This window comes from Pinus tabuliformis, chromosome 3_2 (assembly GCF_031772625.1).
Source record: "Pinus tabuliformis cultivar Carrire ecotype Pingquan chromosome 3_2, CPIR1, whole genome shotgun sequence".
Taxonomy (NCBI): domain Eukaryota; kingdom Viridiplantae; phylum Streptophyta; class Pinopsida; order Pinales; family Pinaceae; genus Pinus; species Pinus tabuliformis.
In genome coordinates this window covers 203,584,231-203,607,946 of record NC_142302.1, presented here as the reverse complement: position 1 = coordinate 203,607,946, position 23,716 = coordinate 203,584,231, and the positions used below count along the sequence as shown (strand labels likewise).

At 37.6% G+C, this 23,716-nt stretch overlaps 2 pseudogenes; one reads left to right on the top strand and one right to left on the bottom strand.

Moving 5' to 3' along the window:
- LOC149180467 (uncharacterized) overlaps positions 1 to 18,992 on the top strand; it is a 55,440-nt pseudogene extending 36,448 nt beyond the window's left edge.
- Positions 18,993 to 21,826: 2,834 nt separating this feature from the next.
- On the bottom strand, positions 21,827 to 22,856 carry LOC149180466 (putative mannitol dehydrogenase pseudogene; annotated as a pseudogene).
- Between the last annotated feature and the right edge of the window lie 860 nt (positions 22,857 to 23,716).

The following is a 23,716-nucleotide window of genomic DNA, read 5'->3' as shown; positions in this document are numbered from 1 at the left end:
TGTCTACTTTCCAACCCAAGTGGAATTTCTGAATTTGGTTGTCATCTTCCTCTCCCAAACTTCAATCTCCCAAGACTGCTTCCTATGTGTCAAAATAGGGGCAGTGAGGTCATTTTTTGAGTGTTTTTGACCTCATGAGGACTCAAAACTTGCTCAAATTTCTTGGCCATCCACCAGCAACCATGATTTTTCATGAAAAATCTAGAAATGTAAACGTTTTGTGATTTGGAGCTCCCTAGCAAAAGCGCACGCCACGTGGTGCAGCGCATAGGGAGAAAAACCCTGTTTTTTGTGCCAAAATTTTTCAAAATGCCAAAAATGCCCCAAATTTCTTGAAATTTGGGTTGGAACTTCTTCATCGAGTGTCATGCTAGGCTAAAGAGGCTTCAACCAATATCCGAAGATGATCATGCTCCTTTTTCCTCTTTTGCTTCCTTATTGCCTTCTTTAATTTTGCCTTTAGATTCCTTATTCGTGCCTTGCAAACTTTATTCCACGCCATGTAGTGGAAAACCATGTGTCTCAGCAATCCCTTGTCTCTGTCAGCCTTGTTCAGTAGTCCCTCTAAGTGGATTTTGACTCTCTCGAGCCAAATATCTCGATCAGCCTCTATCTCCTGTTGAATGGGTGTCATCTCATTTAGGCTTCTTTGAGCAGCCTGTTGGTCTTTACGGATGTTTTGCCACCTCTATGAGGTGTTCAGGGTGCATGTTCCTCCATGGGTGAGTCAATTTGGGTCTCTACTCCATAATCAGATGAATGACCGGATGACATAACTGCTGCTATACAAATTTCCTTAGAGAAATAGATGTTGGTGTATGAAACTGTGTTGGACTACTCTTTAGTGATGTGCTTGACCTCCGTCACCAAGGGGAAAACAGTGAAACAAGGGACTGCAAAGGGAGGGGAGAACAGTGAGGGATTAGGGACTGTTGGGATAAAATCAGTTAGGGAAATATGGGAGAGTTTGGGAATTTATGTATAGGGTTGGGAATTTTTGCATAGGGTTAGGGTTTGAGGACATTAGGAAATTTGGGAAAGGGAACTTGGGATAGGGGATGAATGAATTTAAAGGGTAGTGGAACTTAGGGAATAATGAAAACAAGGGACAAATGAGATGAGGGAGTGAACTTGGTGACAAAACAGTGATTTGAAACCCTAGCAGCAAGTTTCCTTGAGATATTTTAAAAGATAGGGTTTGATGCTTTTGTTAAAACCATTACCATCCATCAACCACCATACCCTAGCACAAACTTGGATGAAACAAAAAATTGGAGGTTCTACCTACTTTTGGAATGAAGAATGTTCAATTTGGAGAAATATTTCAATGAATTTTAGGCTTTTTAGCCCAATGTGCCACGCCTTCCCTATGCGCCGCGCCAGTGTATTTTTGCACTGAGAAATGCGGCCCAATGTGCCGCACCTTCGCTATGCGTAGCGATTTTTCCAAGAGACTTTTGGAGGCATTTCCAATGTCGAAATTGGGTGCAGTATAGCTTGTTGGAAATTTATTTGAGTCTACTTTCCAACCCAACTAGAATATTTTAATTTGGAGTTCATTTTCCCTATCAAAAATCAAATCTCCCAAGACTGGTCAAAATGTGCCAAATGAGGTTGCCTAAAGGCAGAGTGCTGTTGCTGTCAACTTTTGAATGCCTTCCTCAACTCCAAATTGAGATCATGATAGCTCATTGGAAAGCTCTTTGTGTCTAGTTATCATTGGACGCATCAATCAAGTCATTTGGCCACTAAATCTAGGAGAAAACTTGATTTTCCCAAGGTCGCTTCAAAGGTGCATCAATTCTCTCGAGGCAACTGTATTTTTGACATTTCTCTAAAACCATGACACCTGTGTAAAAAGTGAAGGAAATGTTTCTTCCTTGGCCTGTTTTGGACAAAACAATCTCTCATTTTTCCCAAATTCATCTTTTCTTGCTCAGAAACATCATTTGAGTGAAACCTATCCCGATGTGTGGAACAAGAGATTTGTCGAAATGAATCGAAATGAAGGGGATAAGGGGCTTCTAAATTCTTGAGAAAATTTTTGGAAGTGGGGAGGGATGTTAGGAAGTAGGGGAAAGTGGAATCTCAGAAATTGAGTGAGGGGAAGGGGTCCAAAAGGGCTAAACACAAGCCCAACCTAGGAAATTTCCAAGTTGTAGCAAGAAACTAGGGTTTGTGTGAAAATGAGGAATTTGGGGGATCTTAGTGATGGGAAGTGTTTAATAAGGTACATTAAGGATAGGGGAAGGTGTATGAACATCAGGATACAAGTTTTGCTGATGATTTTACCATCCAATAGAAATTACCTTCAAAACTCTAGGAGAGGAAAATGAACTTTACCTAGGCGCAACTGAAGCATGAACAAGGTGTAAAATGACCCAGTGGGACTTGACATGATGATGAAAATCCTCTGAATGATGGTACACTCAGCTGAATGGTAACATGGACTGTCATTTGGACAAATTTGAAAGGAGTAAATGCAAACCCTAGACCTAATACCTAGTGACCAAAATTTTACTTGAAGACTCACTGAAATGACAAAATTTGACCTTGACACCTTAAAATCACTTCGTAAGAGCATGTTTGATCGCTGGAGGAAGTCTGCAAAGACTAACACTAATAGGAACTACTACTATAGGAATGTTAGCACCTGCCACAAAATATCTTGACATTAATGACATTTTCACATTAAATTAACAAAACAAGAAGATGTTGGAAATAATACTGATAGTTGGGGTGAATCAGTATTATCAAATCAATATAAATTTTTCATTTCTATATTTATATTCATATACGCAACTTCAGTTAAGGAAAACTTTGTGTATACACAACTGTGTGTAATGCAACAAACGTATATCTAGTAGACTTATGATTCAATTAGTTGATCCTTAATGAGTGCATCAGAACATTATTAACCATATGAATAGTAAACAGGAGCAGTAAAACAGAATAGATCATCACACATAAGCAACACACATGAACACCAAGATGTAAGGTGGAAACCCAATGTGGGTGAAAACCACCTGCTGCAATTCGTCTCTATCTTCCTTTAATAAGAAACTTCTTTTTACAATGGTTTTGTACTGGTGCAGTCTTATACCAGTACGCAAGCTTCTACCTGTAGAAGGCTACAACCTTCTCTCGTTCTCCAGACTCTCCTGGAAGGGAGCTACAACCTCCTTAGCTCTTGTACTAGCTGAGGTACTAGTACGTAGGTGCTGACCTACAGAAGGATACAACCTTCTGTTTTCTTCCAGGGACCACGTTTCATAAATTTTCAGACTGGATCCATAAATACAAAACAATCACCACTGCAATACAATCATCAACATATACCTGCATCATCAATCTCTGAATCACCCAATACTGAATCACTGAAACCCTGTCATCAAAATACAGTTACCAGAACACAGACCAGAGCCCAAAACTCTGTAGCAACCACTAGAACCAACAACAACCTAAAACATCAAATCTCATAATGTATACGCTACTTGACTATGTCAAACCAGCGTGTATACGCACTTTGACCAGAGATAACCTGCATACAGATCTAAAGATAATTACTTATACCTTCGCTGCAATTTCCAACTTCAGATATACCCAGACGATAAGATATAAAGGATAAAACATGCGTCAGTACTCATATCTACTCATGATCATACCATATAATGATAATAAATTTTAGTCTTCAAGATACAGTCCATCAACCTTTATCAACCGCATAGGAGCCTCCTTGATTCAGATCAAGCCAAGAATCACAAACCCCTAACCAGCATACTAGATCTCATACTTCATCAGACATTCATTACCTACACTTCCACACCTTGGCCTAATGATCTTCTCCTTATATAGGTTTAGGCCTCTTTCAATACCATGGTCCAAAACCACTTAGAACCAATACCTTGGACCCAATACTTGGGGTCAAAACTTTGGACCAAATACCATGGACCAATACCAAAATACCATGGACCAAATACCACAGACCAAAGCTTAGTTTTATGACATGTACACCCCTTTCCTTCTGTGAACCTGCGTGTGTACGTGTGCGCGCCTTTTGTTCTGCTAACCTGCATGTATACGCACTTTCATCAAGGTTATCCTACGTATACCTCTCTCTTGACCTGCTGCACTATGATCTGTCATCTGAGTGAGTTGTCATCAAGGACAACACCTGTATCATACCTCTGAGTGAGTTGCCATCAAGGACAACACCTGTATCATAATTCCAACAGAAGAGTTCATAGATCGACAACTGTCAGCTCTAAATGCCTCTAGATAATAAGTTAATAATGCGCAAAACGAATAATGATGATTATAGACACTTAGTATAGGCATAAAATTATTTAGTTAAATCATGAAAATTTGGACAAAATGGAGGCTCAACAATATTAAGTATACTTTTGTTGTTTCAGAGTTATAGCGAGTACATTATTGGTGTTTTCATATTTAGTATGGAACCATTTATTGGTTAATAGTGTTTATTCTGTATAGGTAGAATCTATATTATGTTTTGATTCTCAATTTGATTTTCCTCCTTTGCAAGGTCCTACTAAGTCATGCTTATATGATTTAGTACATTTATAAGTTAGTACTTCTTTTTTTTAATTTGTACTTTTCTCGCAACAAGATTTTTTTGCAAATTTAATCATCTTGATACAAGGTTCTATGTGGAACAAGGATTGTTCCTAGGTTGTTTTGTACTAGGGACAAAAAGTTGTGTTGGGTGAATAAAATTATGTGCATATCGTAGTCATAATATTAGTGTGTCAGGGTCATCTCATATACTAAGTATTATATCTATGGATTGTTGGAATTGAAGTTCACATTGATCCCTTCATCTCTTGTAAGAGTATGGTCTTCAAGGTTTATGTATCTACATCAAACCAGTGAGTTTATTAGCTATAGTGCCACATTATCATAAATGAATTGGATTAATGATCGAACAATGTCAATGAAATGCTTAAGAAATGGATTTAATAAGACTAATGAACCTTATCCCCTTGCAGCTAACCATAGGTCGCTAATGAGTCTACTTGTGGCCATGCTGTATCTCTTGAAGTATATTGCTAATGCTCGCTAATTCAAATGTTATGAATCTCAAAATATAAGAAACCAGATCAAGCATTTTGGAATCTGAATCGAAAGGTGATGACGTGCAATTGTTAATGAGTGTAGTATTTCAAATTTATCTTTTGTCAAAAGATTCTTTTCAATCTCTCTTGACAGTTCATTCATCTCATTTAATGGTATTTAAAAAAGTAATTGAAAAATAAACTCAAGAAGTAACAAATTTATTGAATTATAATTTTATATCAAGAGGAATACATACCATACAAATTACAATAACAAAAAGTTTCTTCATAGTGGAACTAGCGATAGAAATTACAAGCATGACTGGACAAAATTATTTTCTTACTGCATTGGATTCATCTAGGTCTATTTTGAACACATAAAATAATGGTGCTACAACTTCATTCATCCCTTGCAAATGGTGCTAAAACTTCCTTCATCCCTTCCAGATAGAAGAAATGGAAAAGGTGGTACTTTCATTTGTGCTAGACTCTGTGTTGAACAAGATTTATAAAAGAGTATACAAAACATAATCACTTTCGACTTAGATGGCTACCAATAAACACATTGTAGAGATGCAACGTAATGAAGAGGAGTAGTGGGAGGTTTACGTAGCTGGAATAAGAATGGGTCATGTTCGAATCAATGAAGACAAAGAGTGGGCTCTTCTGGTTCAAGATCAGATACTTTTATTTCTTTGTCAAGGGGGTAAGCTTTACAATGTGCATATGGATGAAATAAAAGTCCACAAATTGTTTAACAACATAATGGAATGGAATAGGATGATCCCATTATCATGCAAGAGAATTCTTATTGAAGTTTGAAGATCCATAAATATACTATTTTGATATCTTCTTTAGCAACTGAAAATTTGTCCCAACCGCGTTTGTCCAAACAATTGCATTTCTCTGTGTACATTCAATCAATAGTGCATATATAACACTGAATTTTTAATGATCTTAGTTTTCATGATATCTATATAATGCTTTGATGTGCGTATTTGTGAAGTATTTTTTTTCACCTTATTGATATCCATAATCAAAACCTTCAAAATATAGGGTAAATGCAAGGAACGCTAACTTGTTTTTACATAAGTCACATTTTTCTAAATTCATTAATAATCCTCGAAATCCATCTTCCTGGTCTTTAGAAAATTTACTCTTTTCTGAATACATTACTAATCCTCCAAAACAATCTTCAAATTGCATACATGTTCCTCCACAAGAATAAACATACTAATATACTCCCTAGTAACCTATTCATCATCGTCAAAGATGTCCCAAGAGAATTTCAGTGTCCAAATGGCATCACAAGCTACTCATGCCATCCCTGTCTAGTTTAAAATGAAGAGGAGCAGTGGGAGGCTTACACAACTGGACTAAAAATGAGTCATGTTTGATTCAAGGAAGACAAAGAGTGGGCTTGTTTGGTTAAAAAACAACAACTGACACCATTCAATTTGGAATCTTGAATTCAATCATTGCTGAAGACAGTGGATGTGGGGTATCTCTTTCTTTAATGACACCCAAGACTTTCACCCAGTCCCATTTAGAATTCTTTAGGTAAGGGGTTGTGTGTTCTTTATCTATTTTTTGAAGATTCTAAGGGTTTGCACCTATCCCCAATTGTTGTTGTGTGTTATGGTGCATCCATGAGCATCAACACACACACGAGTTTGTCATTCGAGACAGTTGAATGTTGGTGGGGGTAATATCACAAAACCCAAATTTCACACACCTTACCCCTAACTAGGATAAAGTGCAACTAACATCATTACTTCTCAATTCTTTGGCTAAGAGGCCACATGTGGGTTACGTATTCCTTCAAAGAATACCTTGATTCTCATATGGCTCCAACTGCTAAACTGTTGTTGCATGTATTGGTGCATCCATGAACATTAAAACATGTCCAAGCTTGTCACTGGAGAGACCTGAATAATATCGGGGGAAACATCAACAATCAGCTTTTGTGTAACTTGCAATAAACTTTGACACAATTTAAATCCAGAAATCCTACTTGAACTATGTTGAACTATGAAAATCTACGTACTCAGAAGTTGTTTTTAACATTAATCTTGATATTTCACTTTGTTGATAAGGTGTTTGTAAACTGCAATCTCTATCACAAGGACTTTGTGTTGAAAAATTTGGTGATTACATGATTTTTTCAATACATCTTATGATTCTAACCATAGTGTTTCTAATGCTCTCCAATTTTTTCTCAAGAAAAGAAACAAAATTACATAAAGTTTTTACTTCTTTCTTCTATGCTTTTATTTCCTATGCTACTGCCTTTACGACATTTCCTTTGCAACATGTGGTGCAATTGCTACTTTTTATATCTTTTTAATGTGGGAAAAGTGAGATGTAGTTTGAAGTTAGTATTTTGATGCTTATCATGAATTGATGCCTATCCATCTTTGTCAATCACTTAATTTATATGGTTGCACTCGTTGTTAATAGTTAAATTAAAATTCGAGAAGCACACACATATCGACATAGCTAAAAATATCTAAAAATATATGAAAAATTACAATTAAAGGATTTAATTAAAAAAAATAATTAAAATAACTCAGAAAAAACGTGTGATATTAAAAGAAGAAAAAATAACTTGTGTTACTTATAAATATAAATAACTAATTGGTATATAATTTAAATATAAATAACTAATTGGAAAAAGTGAGATGTATTTTGAAGTAAGTATTTTGATGCTTATCATGAATTGAGGCCTATCCATCTTTGTCAATCACTTAATTTATATGTTTGCACTAGTTATTAATAGTTAAATTAAAATTCGAGAAGCACACATATCAACATAGCTAAAAATATCTAAAAATATATGAAAAATTATAATTAAAGGATTTAATTAAAAAAATAATTAAAATGACTTAGAAAAACGTGTGATTTCAAAAGAAGAAAAAAAACTTGTGTTACTTATAAATATAAATAACTAATTGGTATATAATTTAATTTCTATTAAATTTTAAGTTTAGATTATATATTTATATTTTATGAAAATTAGCTATAAAAATTAATTATGAAAATGAAACTATGTGAAAATGTTTGATCTAAATATAATTACTAAAATAAAATTACATGTTAAAATAAATTGTAAAAGACAAAATTTCTCAAAAATATTTAAATATAACTAATTAAAAAATTAAAAATAAATAAATATAATTTGAATATAATGAAAAAAATAAATTTTGTATAACTTAAATATAATTAATGCTAAATAAAATAAAATAAAATTGGAAAAAAATATTCAAATAAGCATTTTGTAATAATGGTCAATATTTGTATGAAGAAACTTTGGACCTCTCAAGTGTGCATACATGTCGTGGTCATGAAATCATGAGTCATACAGAATGTGAATACAAGGAAAGCAACACTAAAAATATATTTAGAACCCAAAAATGTATTTATACATAAACGTCGACATGAAACAAGGAAGTCAAGTTGAAAATGAAAAACTTGAAGAACACTCTTGCTTTTGAGGTCAAAACACATAGGAATCGAAGTTCTTTGAGGTAATGACATATTGGAAGGTTTTGGATGAGACCAGGAAGTTTCTCATCTTGATTAACATTCTTAGTAATTCTTCCAATTAAAAAATAAATAAAACATTCTTCTTAAAACCTTTCTTCCTCTAAATTTGTTATTTTTATTTATTTATTTTAGAAGAAAAAAACAATTTTTTTATTGGATAAAGATGTTACATAGTCACGCTTATCACATATGTGCCAAAATAACCCTAAAATACATTGCACATGCCCGAAGGAATTACAATCTAGACTGACAGCCATAGCCGAAGACATTAGGCGAACCAACCAATATGCCAAAAACCCTCACCAGAAAAGTTGTCGAAATAAAATAAGGGCACTCAATCCCACCACGAAAAAACCCAACATGAAGCATAATCATAAGTCCAAAATGTGCCACGAAAATCAAAAGGGGTTTGAAAAAAACCCCACAATATATCATACCTATGCATAGACTGTCGAGGTACCCATCAAGCCTAGAAACAAGGCCGCATAGAAACCCATCATGCCAAAAAATAGGGCTACATAAAAACTGGGGCAGAAAACCTCCAAGGAAGCCCCAAATACAGGGGAGATTGTTGGGTCCCTATAATACTAGTGATTACCACATTATTATTGTAGTTATACCCCTTATTTATATTGTTGTGCCCCTATTACCCCCATATTGTTATTTCTGTGCCCCATAGAATCCCTCTATTGTTATTTTTGTGGCTTTATATTATTATTGTTAGGTCAGCTGGATTATATTGTGACTCCTTAGACTCCTATATATAGAAAGGAGGTTTTGTCATTTGAATCATCCAAGAATTGTTCATTTATGTAATGTAAAGGAGGTTGCCCCCTCGAAGAGGCTGAATTGTAAGGCGTTGATCTATCTTTTCTATCTTCTCTTGAGCTGGTTCATAACATTTGGTATCAGAGCTTTGGATTCTAGGGTTTCGCTGCTCCAAACAGGTCATCGTGGAATTTTCGCCATAACTTCTTTTCTGTGATTTTTCAGAAGTCGCAAAAAGAACCCATTTGACAAGAAATCGCACTGAACCTTGGGTCCAAATTTCATAGCTTTTCGCGCGATATTTGCGGAGATATGATCTGAGGAAGTTTGTCTTTTTTGAGACTCCTGAATTACATTCAAAACAGGTGACCTGGGGAAAATCGTCATAACTTTCTCTCTGGGAATCATATTGAAATTTCTTAAGAAGGTACAGAAAGAGGACGGACTGTAGTTTCTTGTATATCTTTTTCAGAACCAAATATCGAAAATTGTACACGTGGCACTTCATACAACTTCGCTCTTCTGGAAAGGTCTATAATCAGGTCATCTTGGGAGATTGTGCATAACTCTTCCTTGGAGAATCCAATTTGGATCCGACTGGTGGCATTGGAAAGAGGACATAGAGAGCTACTACAGGTCATAAATTCAGAACTAGATGATTAGAAAGTACAGAGATACATCAGAGGCAATATCGAGCTCCTACAAAGTGAAAAAAGGTGTGTAGATTTTTTTTAAATTTTTGCTTAAGCTTGGTTTGAAAATTTATTTTGAAGGAATTCAAAGGGCATAGTAGAGCATATTATCGGTAACTGATGCCCCGAGGAAAGAAAATGCAAACACCTAGTAAGGAACCTGAAAGCTCTAGCATGACTCATGAAGAAGAGGAAGAAATGCTACATGATATATCAAAATTACAAGAACAAGTGCAACAAATGTCACGCTCACAAAAGTTAACAGAAGCTAAGATAAATGGCGTGGAAGCTAAGATGAATGGCATGGAAGCTAAGATGGACAATTTTAAGATAGATTTGAACACAAATTTGAAGATAGGCATGGCAGATTTGAAGACAAATTTGACAAATTTTCTACAAGAAATACTTACTAATGGTGAAAAGGTAGTAAAGGAAACTCATGATGAGAACAAAAGAAATGTTAATCATGATTCCATAGACGCTAATGTTGGATTGAAGAATCACCATATTCCAAAAATCGATATGAGGAAGTTTGATGGCAAGGATCCCGCCACATGGATATTATAGATGGAGCAATTCTTTGATCTCAATAATGTGCAAAACACACAAAAGGTACGTATGGAAACTGTATATTTGGAACCAAATCAGTTTGTATGGTATCAATGGCTTTGTTCTCGTAAAAAATTTATCACTTGGGCAATTTTTACGGAAGAATTGATAGCACATTATGAGGATACAAAAAGCAACACTTTTTTTAGCCAATTGATAAGTCTCAAACAAAAGGGTTTAATAATGGAGCACATTGAGGAGTTCCAAAAATTGAACATAAGGGTAAAAGATATTCCAGAGGAGCATAGGATTGATGTGTTCATAGGGTCTTTAAAGGATAATATCCAACATGATGTTCACCTTTGGGAACTTGATTCATTAGAGAAGGCATTCAGGTTAGCAAGAAAAATGGAAAGCAAAATTATGGCAACTAGGAAGCATACCACTCACAACTATAAAGACGGAAGTGTTGTTGCCCCTAGTCTTCCACAACCTACAAGGTTGACACCACAACAAGGAAGAAAAAAGAGCAAAAGGGCTTTGTTACAGTTGTGATAGCAAATACACAAAAGGTCATAAGTGTGCTGAGAGAAATTATTCTACATAGATTGTGAAGAGGAAGAAGAAAAGGAGCAAGAAAGGTCAAAAGAAGAGGATATACTCCAGGAACAAAGCCTAGATGAAGAACAAATAAATCCGACCATATCTTGTAATGCATTGGCAGGAATTACCACTCCTCAAACCATCAAGATAGAAGGACAAATCAAGAAGAAAAAGGTAATAGTGTTGATTGATTCAGGAAGCACCCACAATTTTATTCATTGTAGGGTAGCAAAAGAATTGAATTGCTTCCTATATCCAACACCAGAGTGTCAAGTGATGATTGCAAATGGAGGAACAATAAATTGCTCTGGAAAGTGCCATAATATCAAGCTATCCATGGGAGAATATGTATTGACTAGCCCAATGCTTTCCATTCCAATGGGAGGTGCTGATGTTGTACTAGGAGTCCAATGGCTACAATCCTTGGGTACAATAGCTTTTAATTTTCAAGAACTTTTCATCAAATTTTCTACGGAAGGAAAGGAAGTTGAATTAAGGGGTATTGCAGGGAAACCAGGAAAGATAATCAGCTCTAATGGCATGACTAAGCTTCTAAAAAAGGAGCAAAGAGGTGTAATTGCACAATTATGTTCGCTAGATGTTTCCACATTGGAATCATCTATTTCTCCAGATCTCCAAAAAGTCCTGGACAATCATTCCAAGGTATTTGAGACTCCCAAAGGTCTCCCACCTATGCGTGATCATGATCATGCTATTCATCTGATTCCAGGAAGTGTTCCTCCAAACATCAGGCCGTACAGATATCCCTATGTCCAAAAAAGTGAAATTGAACGTATGGTTGCAGAAATGCTAGAGGCTGGTATAATTCAACCGAGTCAAAGTTCTTTCTCAGCTCCAGTAGTATTGGTGCACAAGAAGGATGGATCATGGCGCATGTGTCCAGATTATAGGGAGCTCAACAAGCTCACTATTAAAGATAAGTTCCCCATTCCTGTCATTGATGAATTACTGGATGAATTGCATGGATCAATTTACTTCACCAAGTTGGATCTTCGTTCGGGATATCATCAAATCAGAATGAAGATTGAAGACATTCCGAAAACGGCATTTAGAACTCATGAGGGTCATTATGAATTTTTGGTCATGCCTTTTGGCCTTACCAATGCACCTTCAACATTTCAAGGTTTGATGAATTCAATTTTCAAACCATTCCTTAGAAAATTTGTGTTAGTATTTTTTGATGATATACTAATCTACAGCAAGTCTTGGAAGGATCATGTTGAACATGTTGACAGGGTGCTACAACTATTGGAGGAGAAACAATTATATGCAAAAAGATCCAAATGTTTCTTTGGAGTCCAGGAGGTGGAATATTTGGGTCATATTGTATCTCATGAAGGAGTTAAGGTAGACCCTAGCAAAATTAAAGCCATTAAGGAATGGAAAATCCCCACATCCATAAATCATCTGCGAGGATTTCTTGGGTTGACAGGGTATTATCGCAAGTTTGTTAAGAATTATGGGGAAATAGCAGCACCTCTAACAACATTATTGAAGAAAGATTCATTTTCATGGACTCCGGAAGCAACAAAGGCCTTTGAACATCTTAAAGAGGCAATGTGCCAAGCACCGGTCTTAGCTACACCGGACTTCACAAAAACCTTTATTGTGGAATGTGATGCTTCAGGAAATGGAATTGGTGTTGTTCTAATGCAAGATGAAAGACCCATTGCTTTTGAAAGTCGTCCAATCAAGGGAAAGTTTTTAAGCAAAGCTATTTATGAGAAGGAAATGTTGGCAATACTCCATGCACTTAAGAAATGGCGACCCTACCTAATGGGAAGACACTTCAAGGTAAAAACGGATCATGATAGCCTTAAATACTTTTTAGAACAAAGATTATCCTCTGAAGAGCAACAAAAGTGGGTCACAAAGATGTTGGGTTATGACTTTGAAATCATCTACAAAAAAGGGAAGCAAAATGTGGTGGCAGATGCACTCTCAAGAAAGGATGAGGATGTGGAAGCATTGTTGTGTGCCATTTCTATTATCCAACCAGATTGGATAAACGAAGCAAGGGAGGAATGGAAGAATGAAGAAGAAGTGTGGGCACTTATTCGAAAGCTACAACAAGATTCCAGTACTTCTGATACATTTAGCTGGAAAAATGATTCGTTATGGTACAAAGATCGCTTATACCTCTGTAAGAATTCCCAGCTAAAACAAAAGATTCTTATGGAATTGCACACTTCTCCCTTAGGAGGGCACTCAGGATTTTTAAAAACTTACCACAGGGTTAAGAAGGAATTTTTTTGGGATGGCCTTAAACCAGATATTCAAAAGTTTGTGGCGGAATGTTTGGTTTGCCAACAAAATAAAGTTGAAACAATTAAGACACCAGGTCTATTACAACCTTTATCCATTCCAAGCCAACGTTGGGAGGAGGTTTCAATGGATTTTATCACAGGTTTACCCAAGTCTGAGGGAAAGAGTGTCATCATGGTGGTAGTTGACAGACTTACCAAGTATGCACACTTTTGTGCATTATCACATCCATTTAAAGCCAGTACAGTTTCTACTACATTTATGGAAACAGTTCAAAAGCTACATGGAAACCCAAAGATTATTGTAAGTGACAGAGATCCCATTTTCACTGGAAATTTTTGGACAAAATTATTTTCTTGTCTTGGTACTCAATTAGCTCATAGCTCATCTTATCATCCTCAATCTGATGGGCAAACTGAGATAGTAAACAAATGTTTGGAAGGATATCTTCGTTGCTTTGTATCTGATAAACATACACAATGGGTCAAATGGTTGCCTCTGGCTGAATGGTGGTATAACACTTCCTTCCATACAGCAACAAAAATGACCCCATTTATGGCACTTTATGGGTATCAACCACCATCCATCACATCATATTTAAGAGAAAATTCTAAGGTTCAGGCAGTGGAACATCACATCGAACATCAACAACAAGTCCTCCAACTCTTAAAGGATAACCTCGTGTTGGCACAAAATAGAATGAAACAACAGGCAGATCAACATCGCAGTGAAAAAAGTTTTGATGTAGGTGATTGGGTATTCCTACGACTACAACCATATAAGCAAATGTCCCTAAAGCAAGCTAAGAAGGATAATAAATTATCACCAAAGTATTATGGTCCGTACAAGGTGTTGCAAAGATTGGTACTATGGCATACAAATTGGAGCTTCCTGCAGCTTCTCGATTGCACCCAGTTTTCCATGTTTCATGTTTAAAGAAGGTGATGTAGGAGCATCAAGGCCATTTTTCATTTGTAAATATGTGATAAAGGGGGGTGTGACATTTTTATTATTTTATTAATTAATTTGTTATTTTTAATAAAATAGGAGATAATTTGGAAAAGTGAGGATTTTGTAAATATTCTTTTATTGATTAAAAGGATATGAGAGAAATAATTTAGGAGCAAAATTAGAGATTAGGAATTCTATGTATAGGACTTTTTTGAGTCCACACCTAAAATATAGATTAGTTGAGGATTAGGTGGAGAGATATTTTGAGTGAATTAAATGCATTATCTATGTATAAATATGAGGGGTTTTTGAGAGGATAAGGAGACATTGAGATTGTGAGTGAGTGTGAGATTGAGAGTAGGCTTGAACAGCAAGGCTGTAAGCCTTCAGCAATTGTAAAGGCCCACAGAAATGAAAGATCTGGCCAAAGCGAGAGGAAGTTTGTAAGTAAATTTGTTTTGTTCAGATTATATATATATATTGGGTGTTAAATTCTGAAACTGGGAATGAATTATGCACATTTAAATTGGAGGTGTTATGAATTCAGAGGCAACTGGATGAATTATATTTTGTATGGATTTGATAGTTCAATCTGCATAGTCAATTTCAATTGCACTGGATTGGGTATGAATAAATGGTGAATTATTATTGTTAATGTGTTGGTTTGCGGTCCAATGATAAAAGTCGACATATTACGTGAATCAAGTTATTGAAGTTGTATACAGGAGAAACTGAAATCAATATATTTGAAATTGTATGAATTTACAATATAGAATGGTTGTCTGCGCAGTGGTATGGAGTGGCATCGTTTATATGAGTCGACATTGATAGAACTGTGCTTCGGCCTATTTTAAATTAAATGGATTTGATTTATGCCTGACATTAAAATTAATGAATTTGGTGGTGATTTAATCTATATTGAAAGCACAGGTTTTGAATTCATTTACTCCGTAATGTTGGATTGATTGAAAACAAGTGGAATTGTGTTATATATAGCGTGGAATCCAATTGAGAGTATGGAAATCGACTTTTATGAATCTGTTGGTACTGTTGAGGAAACAAAACGGAACGCAGAGACCGAGTGGGAATGATTTGTTTGTTAAAATTAACATTGATTTGTGAAAGAGTATGTTTGCAGGAGAGACTGTCAGCGCTGAAGAATTGTTTGCAGAAGCGACCGTATTGAATTGAGGAACAATCAGTGCTGAACATAAGTCTGGAAAAACTTGTTGAAATCTAGCGTTGAGGAAATGGTGACGTTGTAATAACCATTAAGAATTTATTCAGGAATTGCAGAACAAAAATCGTGGAGCAGAACGTTAAAAACCGGATGCATAAGTAGTGAAGGTTGCGTAGACCAAATTATTCATTGTGGAGGTAAGTCAAATGATCAGATTGTTGGTTTAGTACAGACTTTGGATTGAAAGCACTGACATTAAAAACCGTATGAGCCAGCATCATTTCTAATTCATGAATAAATTGAAGATGTGGGAGATAGCGTTGAAATCAGTTCATTGTAGTGGAAGCGCTGTGGAAGGTATGTAATTGAAGCGCAGAACTAAACTTTGTGTATTAGTTGATTGTAATTGCAGGAAAGGGTTGTTGGTCTTGGAATAAAACAAAGAAATTGGAGTCTATGAAGTTAATTCGGAGCAGAGAGAGAGTTATGATTAACTCTTGAGTGAAATCGATTTTAAACATCGATTTGTTATGTCCGAATGTACTACCTTAGCGCCGGAAGATTTGAGATTATAGTTCCACAGCAACCATAGAGGGTGAATTGGTATTACAAAGAACCTGTGTTATTGGTGGATAAACAGGTATGAAATTTGGATTCTATTTTTTAGATGTGAGCTTGGTAAAGGGCGCATCATGGATTTGTGTAAAGCACTCCTGGAGTTAATCCAGTGATTTGTGCGAATTGGCTGGTTAACCAATTGTTAAAGATTGAAGGGCGCAATAAAGTTATGGATCGAATCTTGAATGAAGTGATTGTATGGATCAGCGTTGAGGTTGATGGCAGTGTTAAAAGTAGAGTTTGAGTTGGAGGATGGACAACGTTTGATAACACAGGTATGTTTAAATCGAATGGAATTAGGTTGAATAGCGCTGGCAAGATAAGTTGTTACTAAGGTTTGTATTGAGTTCAAAGGTGGAACTTTGTTATGATGCTTGTTTTGTAGAATCAAGCATGGGAAGACCATGAGCGCATGGTCTAATTGGTTTTTATGGAATATTGAACTCACACTATTATTGGATCCTAGATACTCATATTGCTGAATAGAAAGGAATGAAATAGGAAGTGATGGGTGAGTTTATGGGATTTATGTTGAAGGGCTTCCGCATAATAATGGTATTGTGTGAATTTGCCAACTATTGAAGTTTTGATTTGAAAAAAAAGCTGAGATGCATTCTTATATGCACGGAATGTTGCAGATCCTGGGTATTGCAGGCCCTGCCTGCATCAATTTTTGGTATCAGAGCTTGGCTCTATTGAAATAGAAGATATTTTTTTTTCCAAATGAGGACAGAAGGTTTGTTGAACTGAAATGTATTTTTGAATGTGTGATGAATGATGAAGATCAGATTTCTAAATCTGATATGCAAACTACACAAGTGAACAGGATTGCAGGGAGGAAAAGATCATGCAAGATCTTAAGAGGTGAGATGATTTTTCTGATTTGAAATTTGTAAATGCAGTTTATGGTTGCAGAGAAGATGATGGCAGTGAACTTGACATTCAGCTAAAGGCTAAATAAGGAGGACAATTGTAGTGTCCTGAAGAAGAAGGTGAGTTGAAGAGATAGCCTGGAGAGAGCAGAGAGAGTGCTCGGAGGGTTCCAGAGGCAGTGAACCAAGTACTTACCAAAAGACTGAGTGAGGAGAGCTTGGTGAGGTAAGGGGCAGCAAAGGAGATTACTGTCGTAAAGGCTATTGCAACTCATGGTGAGTGAGAAACTCATGAAGGAAATGATCATGGAGGATCAGAGAAGAGGTTCAGAGGAATGCCACAACGGTAGGATGAGTGATGAGGTCAGAGAAAGAGAGATTGCAGTAATGAAAGTACAATTGCAGGTACTAGAGGAATGGCTACAAGAGCAGGAAAATCAGAATAGAGGTTGGATCTTTCCACTGAAGGGAAAGAGAATGATTTGGCGACAATTGCAGAGGAGGTTGAGGCAAATTGTGATTTCCTTATTGAAAAAGGAACTTAGAGTTCTTGAACCAGAGATGGAATTTGAAGATTCCACACACAACTTTGTTCAGAAGGATGTGTTGGAGGGAGCAGTCAAGACTGAAAAATCTTGCGGTTTTAAAATTGACAAGTTGTGTATGTTTGCAGGTACAGTACAAGGAGATGAGCAAGCTTTAGAGTTTGTTCAAGAAGAATTGAATCTGAAGGCCGTTCAGATCGATGCTGAGATAGCAAGATCTCAGAAGGAGATGAAGACGAAGGAGTCTAATCAGGATGTTGATGCAGAAAGAGAAGGACCAGCTGATGATTGGTCAAGCACTGGTGAAGGTATGGAAAATCGTGTGAAGTTTCCAAGTTCTACTCCTAATGAAGTTGTTGATTTGTATAGGAAACTAGATCTCCAGAGAAGAGAGTTGGAGAGACAAAGGACTTATGTGCAGGATAATTTGCTGAGGAAGAAGGGCAGGAAAGTTCTCATGAATGGCAGTTATGGAGCAGATGATGGTAAGAAGGAGAGACTAGCTGACAGTCTCATGGTGAATACAAATCAACATACTGATGTGCTGACAAAAGAGTTGGAAAGGAACTTAGAGCAACATACTGAAGTGTTGCCAGGGAAAGCTGAGGAGAAAGCCAGTATAGATTTTCTGAGTCTTGAAGAAGACTTAGAGCTGCAGATGACTGAATCTACAAGTGAGACCGTTGGGTCTTGTGATTTTGATGCTGACAATTTGATTGTGTTTACAGGTGAGAAAGAAGACAGTCCATCATTTGGAATTATCTTGGATGGAGGAGAACAATTGCAGAAAGAAGATGAGACAATCATGTCTCATAAGCAGAGGCTTGTTACTGTGGGTGACAAGACAGAGTTGGCTTGTTTGTATAGCCAAGAGAAGACTGGTGGACAAAGTTTTGGAGCTGCTACAGTGTTGGAGGATGAAGCTACAGTGGTGAAAGAACTTGATTTGATTGCAAAAATCAATCAAGATGATGTTGGACAATTTCTGAAGATTGTCGAAGGGGAAGATGGAAGTTATGCTGGAGTTAATTTGCAGCATGTTGATGAAATGCTAAAATGTTTGCTGGAACCAGAGAGAAATTGCAGATGAAATTACAGGTGATGAGCAAAGGAATGTTGCAGAGGGACAGGAAGTTTGGGAGGCCGCAACATTTATGGTGATAGCTGAGGTAACACTGACAGCAGTAACATCTATGGGGGCGCTAAATCCTTATGGTTTTTATTCTAACAATTGTTTTGTGAATTCAAGTTTTATTGAAGATGCTGGAGAAAGTCTGTTAGACAGAGAAATTGAACTAATGAGGTAGATGATGATGAAAGAATCCCAGAAGAGGCCAGCAGCAATAAAACAAAGGAGAAGCAGCAAAAGAAAGACAGCAAAAGATTGTGAGAGCACAGCCAGTGGAGCAATGCAACATAAAGTGTGGAAACCTGGAGAAGAACATCAAAAAGAAGCAGTGGCAAGTGGAAAGTTGCAGCACAAGATATGGGATCTAGGCATACACAGATCCGAACACAGGATCAGGAGATCATGATTAATTTTAACGTTGGGTGTCTGATGCAAGAGCATCAAGGCCATTTTTCATTTGTAAATATGTGATAAAAGGGGGGTGTGACATTTTTATTATTTTATTAATTAATTTGTTATTTTTAATAAAATAGGAGATAATTTGGAAAAGTGAGGATTTTGTAAATATTCTTTTATTTATTAAAAGGATATGAGAGAAATAGTTTAGGAGCAAAATTAGAGATTAGGAATTCTATGTATAGGACTTTGTTGAGTCCACACCTAAAATATAGATTAGTTGAGGATTAGGTGGAGAGATATTTTGAGTGAATTAAATGCATTATCTATGTATAAATATGAGGGGTTTTTGAGAGGATAAGGAGACATTGAGATTGTGAGTGAGTGTGAGATCAAGAGTAGGCTTGAACAGCAAGGCTGTAAGCCTTCAGCAATTGTAAAGGGCCACAGAAATAAAAGATCTGGCCAATGCGAGAGGAAGTTTGTAAGTAAATTTGTTTTGTTCAGATTATATATATATTGGCTGTTAAATTCTGAAACTGGGAATGAATTATGCACATTTAAATTGGAGGTGTTATGAATTCAGAGACAACTGGATGAATTATATTTTGTATGGATTTGATAGTTCGATCTGCATAGTCAATGTCAATTGCACTGGATTGGGTATGAATAAATGGTGAATTATTATTGTTAATGTGTTGGTCTGCAGTCCAATGATAAAAGTCGACATATTACGTGAATCAAGTTATTGAAGCTGTATACAGGTGAAACTGAAATCAATATATTTGAAATTGTATGAATTTACAATACATAATGGTTGTCTGTGTAGTGGTATGGAGTGGCATTGTTTATATGAGTCGACGTTGATAGAACTGTGCTTCGACTTGTTTTAAATTAAATGGATCTGATTTATGCCTGACATTAAAATTAATGAATAGATAAAATTACAGACACTAAATAATAAATTCTATTAATTTAAATGAGGAAATTACACACATATTTATACAATCAATAGTCTCAAGATAGGAATGCTATCTTAGACGTACAATAGTGTGGTTGAGAGATTCTCTCAACTGCACACTAAAATAGGAGAAACTAAATTCCTATTATGTAGGAACAAACTCCTCAAATAGAAAATTACAACCATAGACAAGTAGGAATTAATTATTTCTAACTCCCCCCCTTAATGACTACTTGTCATGATAGTGATTCACAAAATCTGGTTGTGGTCAAACATAACAAAAAATATGTCGACGTCCGTAAAAGAGAAACCATCCACCGGAATGTATGGGTACCAACCGCTGCAACCGCTAGTCCTTGTGCAACATGATTTTGTCAACCATTATCACTGCATATGTACCTACAAATCCACCACCATCGAGCGAATTGCATGTGCAGAACTTCCAAAAAGAAAGAGAGATCAGTGCCTTTCTAAGCCAAATATTCATGTCCAAATAACAATCGCAAACAGTTGCGCTGATTGCGCCTTTCGACGCAACTGTCAGATAGAAAAGTGCACCAACCCTCTTATGCTCAAACACACCAATATCTGAGACCATGAGCCAGGTGTTACTGTAGTCCACCTGCTCCTACGAGCACAAAGCTCCCGTGTACACGTTAGCCACTCAGGCAATATGCCACCACCGGGCAAGTCCGATCTGCCACCACCGGACAAATCCTGTAGCCACTAAGGCTCTGCCACCACCGGGCAAGTCTGATCTGCCACCACCAGGCAAATCCTGTAGCCACTAAGGCTCTGCCACCACTGGGCAAGTCCGATATGCCACCACCGAGCAAATCCGGAACTTAAATGTGCCACCTCCGGGCAAGTCCGAACTACCACCACCAGGAAAATCCGGAACTTAAATGTGCCACCTTTGGGAAAATTCTGTAGCCACTAAGGCTCTATGGATGGTTTCTAGCTCACCACCAACCAGCCACACAGGCAATCCATTACAAAGTGGTTTTAAGATCACCACGAACTTTCAAATACCTTTAAAAGGCTTACATTTCATTCAACATTTTGGAGTTTCTGGGTACATACAATGACCATTACAACAACTGGACTTGTTTATAACATGCTAGGGAGTCTATTCCACAAACCACACTAATTCAAATAAACATCTACTTTATTGTCCACCATAAACGTTGTCGCTGGTCCTTTACCTCATCTGTTCATTGTTCACATTTTGGGCATCTTTGTCAAATAAATTCTTGGAACTCCTTGCTTATCCTGTCATTTGTTAGAGTCATGAATTCTAGCGAAACAACTTTACCTACATTGAGTTAGCTAGGCTCAATAAGGCTCAATAATATTTAAACATGATTCCAAGAAACTAAATAAAACATGAACTCTTCACATTAATTTCTTTTTCTGCCCAACAAATTCTCCACAGGAAGAACTGCCCCTTAGGCTGTCCAGAGCTCCACAGGGTGAAAAGCCACCTCGAACTTGTCGCAGGGAGCATGATCATTTCCAGAGTGAATCAGATCTCTCCCTCAACGCGTAGATTGAGCATACTCAGATCGTTCCCATACAAAATAAAAGCTCTCTAGGGCTTTCGTGTTCCTTCACAATCTTCTATGAAACCCTGTGTGTGAATTGTTTGATGACTGTCAACAAAGGATTATCACACAGCTTGACGCAGCTGCAAGATGAAAAGAGACAGGATTTTCTGGCAGACCAACCAAAACCAGTTTCCCATTCACTTTCAATAAATTGAGGAGAGGCTGCAAAGGATGGTCAGCAGAGACTGTGTCAATTATGTAATCCAGGGACTTGGCCGCATTCTCCATCTGTTTCAGATCTTTGCTGATGATGAAGTGGTCTGCCCCCAAATCCTCTCTGGCTTCTTTTTCCTTCCTAGCCGATGTACTGATTACCGTTACTTTCAGTCCTAAAGCTTTTCCAATTTTCACAGCCATGTGTCCCAAACCGCCAAGCCCCACAACGCCAAGGCTTTTACCAGGCTGAGACATCTGGAGGTATTTCATGGGGCTGTATACAGTTATTCCCGCACAGAGCAATGGGGCTGCTGCATCAAACGGCAGAGTCTCTGGAATCTTCACTACAAAACTTTGGTCACAGACCATCAAGGATGAATAACCTCCATAAGTGGGAGACCCGTCCTCATTAATGGCGTTATATGTCAAAACCATCTTCTCACAATACTGTTCTTGCCCTTCGCTACAGGAATCACATTGGTGGCAGCTCCAAACCATGCAGCCCACCCCCACGCGATCTCCAACAGTGAAATTCTTCACTTCTGACGCCACTTCAGTTACACGCCCTACAATTTCGTGCCCTGGAACCATTGGGTATATCGAATTTTTCCATTCGTTCCGAATTTGGTGCAAATCAGAGTGACAGATTCCACAGTATTCGACCTTGAAAGTTACGTCATTGGATCCAGTTTTCCTGCGAGAGAATGCCAGAGTCATCCCTGGCCGCCCATCCCTCAACCTCGACCTCAAACTGACCAATAGCTCCTTCCTTCACCATCTTCTCTATACAGAACGAAAAACTCAGATTGTGTTTCCACAGAACCCTGCTAATTTCCCACACAAAACCCTTGACGACAGGCAGTTGTAGTCCACCAAACGATGGTATGGCAGCCAGTAACAGTGGAAACGAGGTTATGGCAACCGATAATCTGCCACGCCAGCCACGACAGCCAGGAAGGGGTTAATCAGCAGATCTTTGATGTTCGACCTGGAGCGTAATTTTCGACCCACCGTTACCAGATCTGCTGACTGCTCGGCATCAAGTCAGCATCACCGCCGGCTCAACCGATCTACTGGCTCTTTGATCGGATCTCTCTCTCGACTAGCAGACGCACCAGGGCTGCAGATCACCAGATCCACGACATCTTTCCACAGCTCCTCTCCAGTCTCTGCAACTCCTCCACAGATCCGGCAACAGATCCCGCATTCAACTTAATCATCATAACGACTTCCGTCATAATCAATTTTTCAACCACTGAATCTGGAACGATCACCAACAGCTCATCCAACTTTTGCAAATGCTCGTTGCTGAAGCGAGGAACACCAATCTGCCCAACAGTAGTAGGCCCAAAATAATTTCCAACGTGAATGACATCCTCCACCGACCATCCACGCATTAGCTCGACAGAGAATCTCGTCAGAAGGCTATCTCTGATGCCCGTATGGTTGACTTGCATCAAACGCGGAAACATTTCTCAATTCCACGTCCATCTCTGACTTAAACTTCTTGTTTGCAGGAAAAATATTGTATGGGTGTGGTAAGGAAGAGCAATGATTGCCCAGAAGCCGAGGAAGGGAACGATATTCTGGTGTTGTGCGCGGGATAAAGATCGGACTGCCGCCGAGAAATGGCCCGACGTGTGACGCAGGACCAGCGATGTTTTCCACGCAGGGCCACCACTCCAAAAACACAGCAACAACGTTCACAGATCTTCTCAATTATTTCCCTCAACCCAGGAAGGGCCAAGCCCAGGAGGGGCCAGGCCCTCACGGGCTCTGATA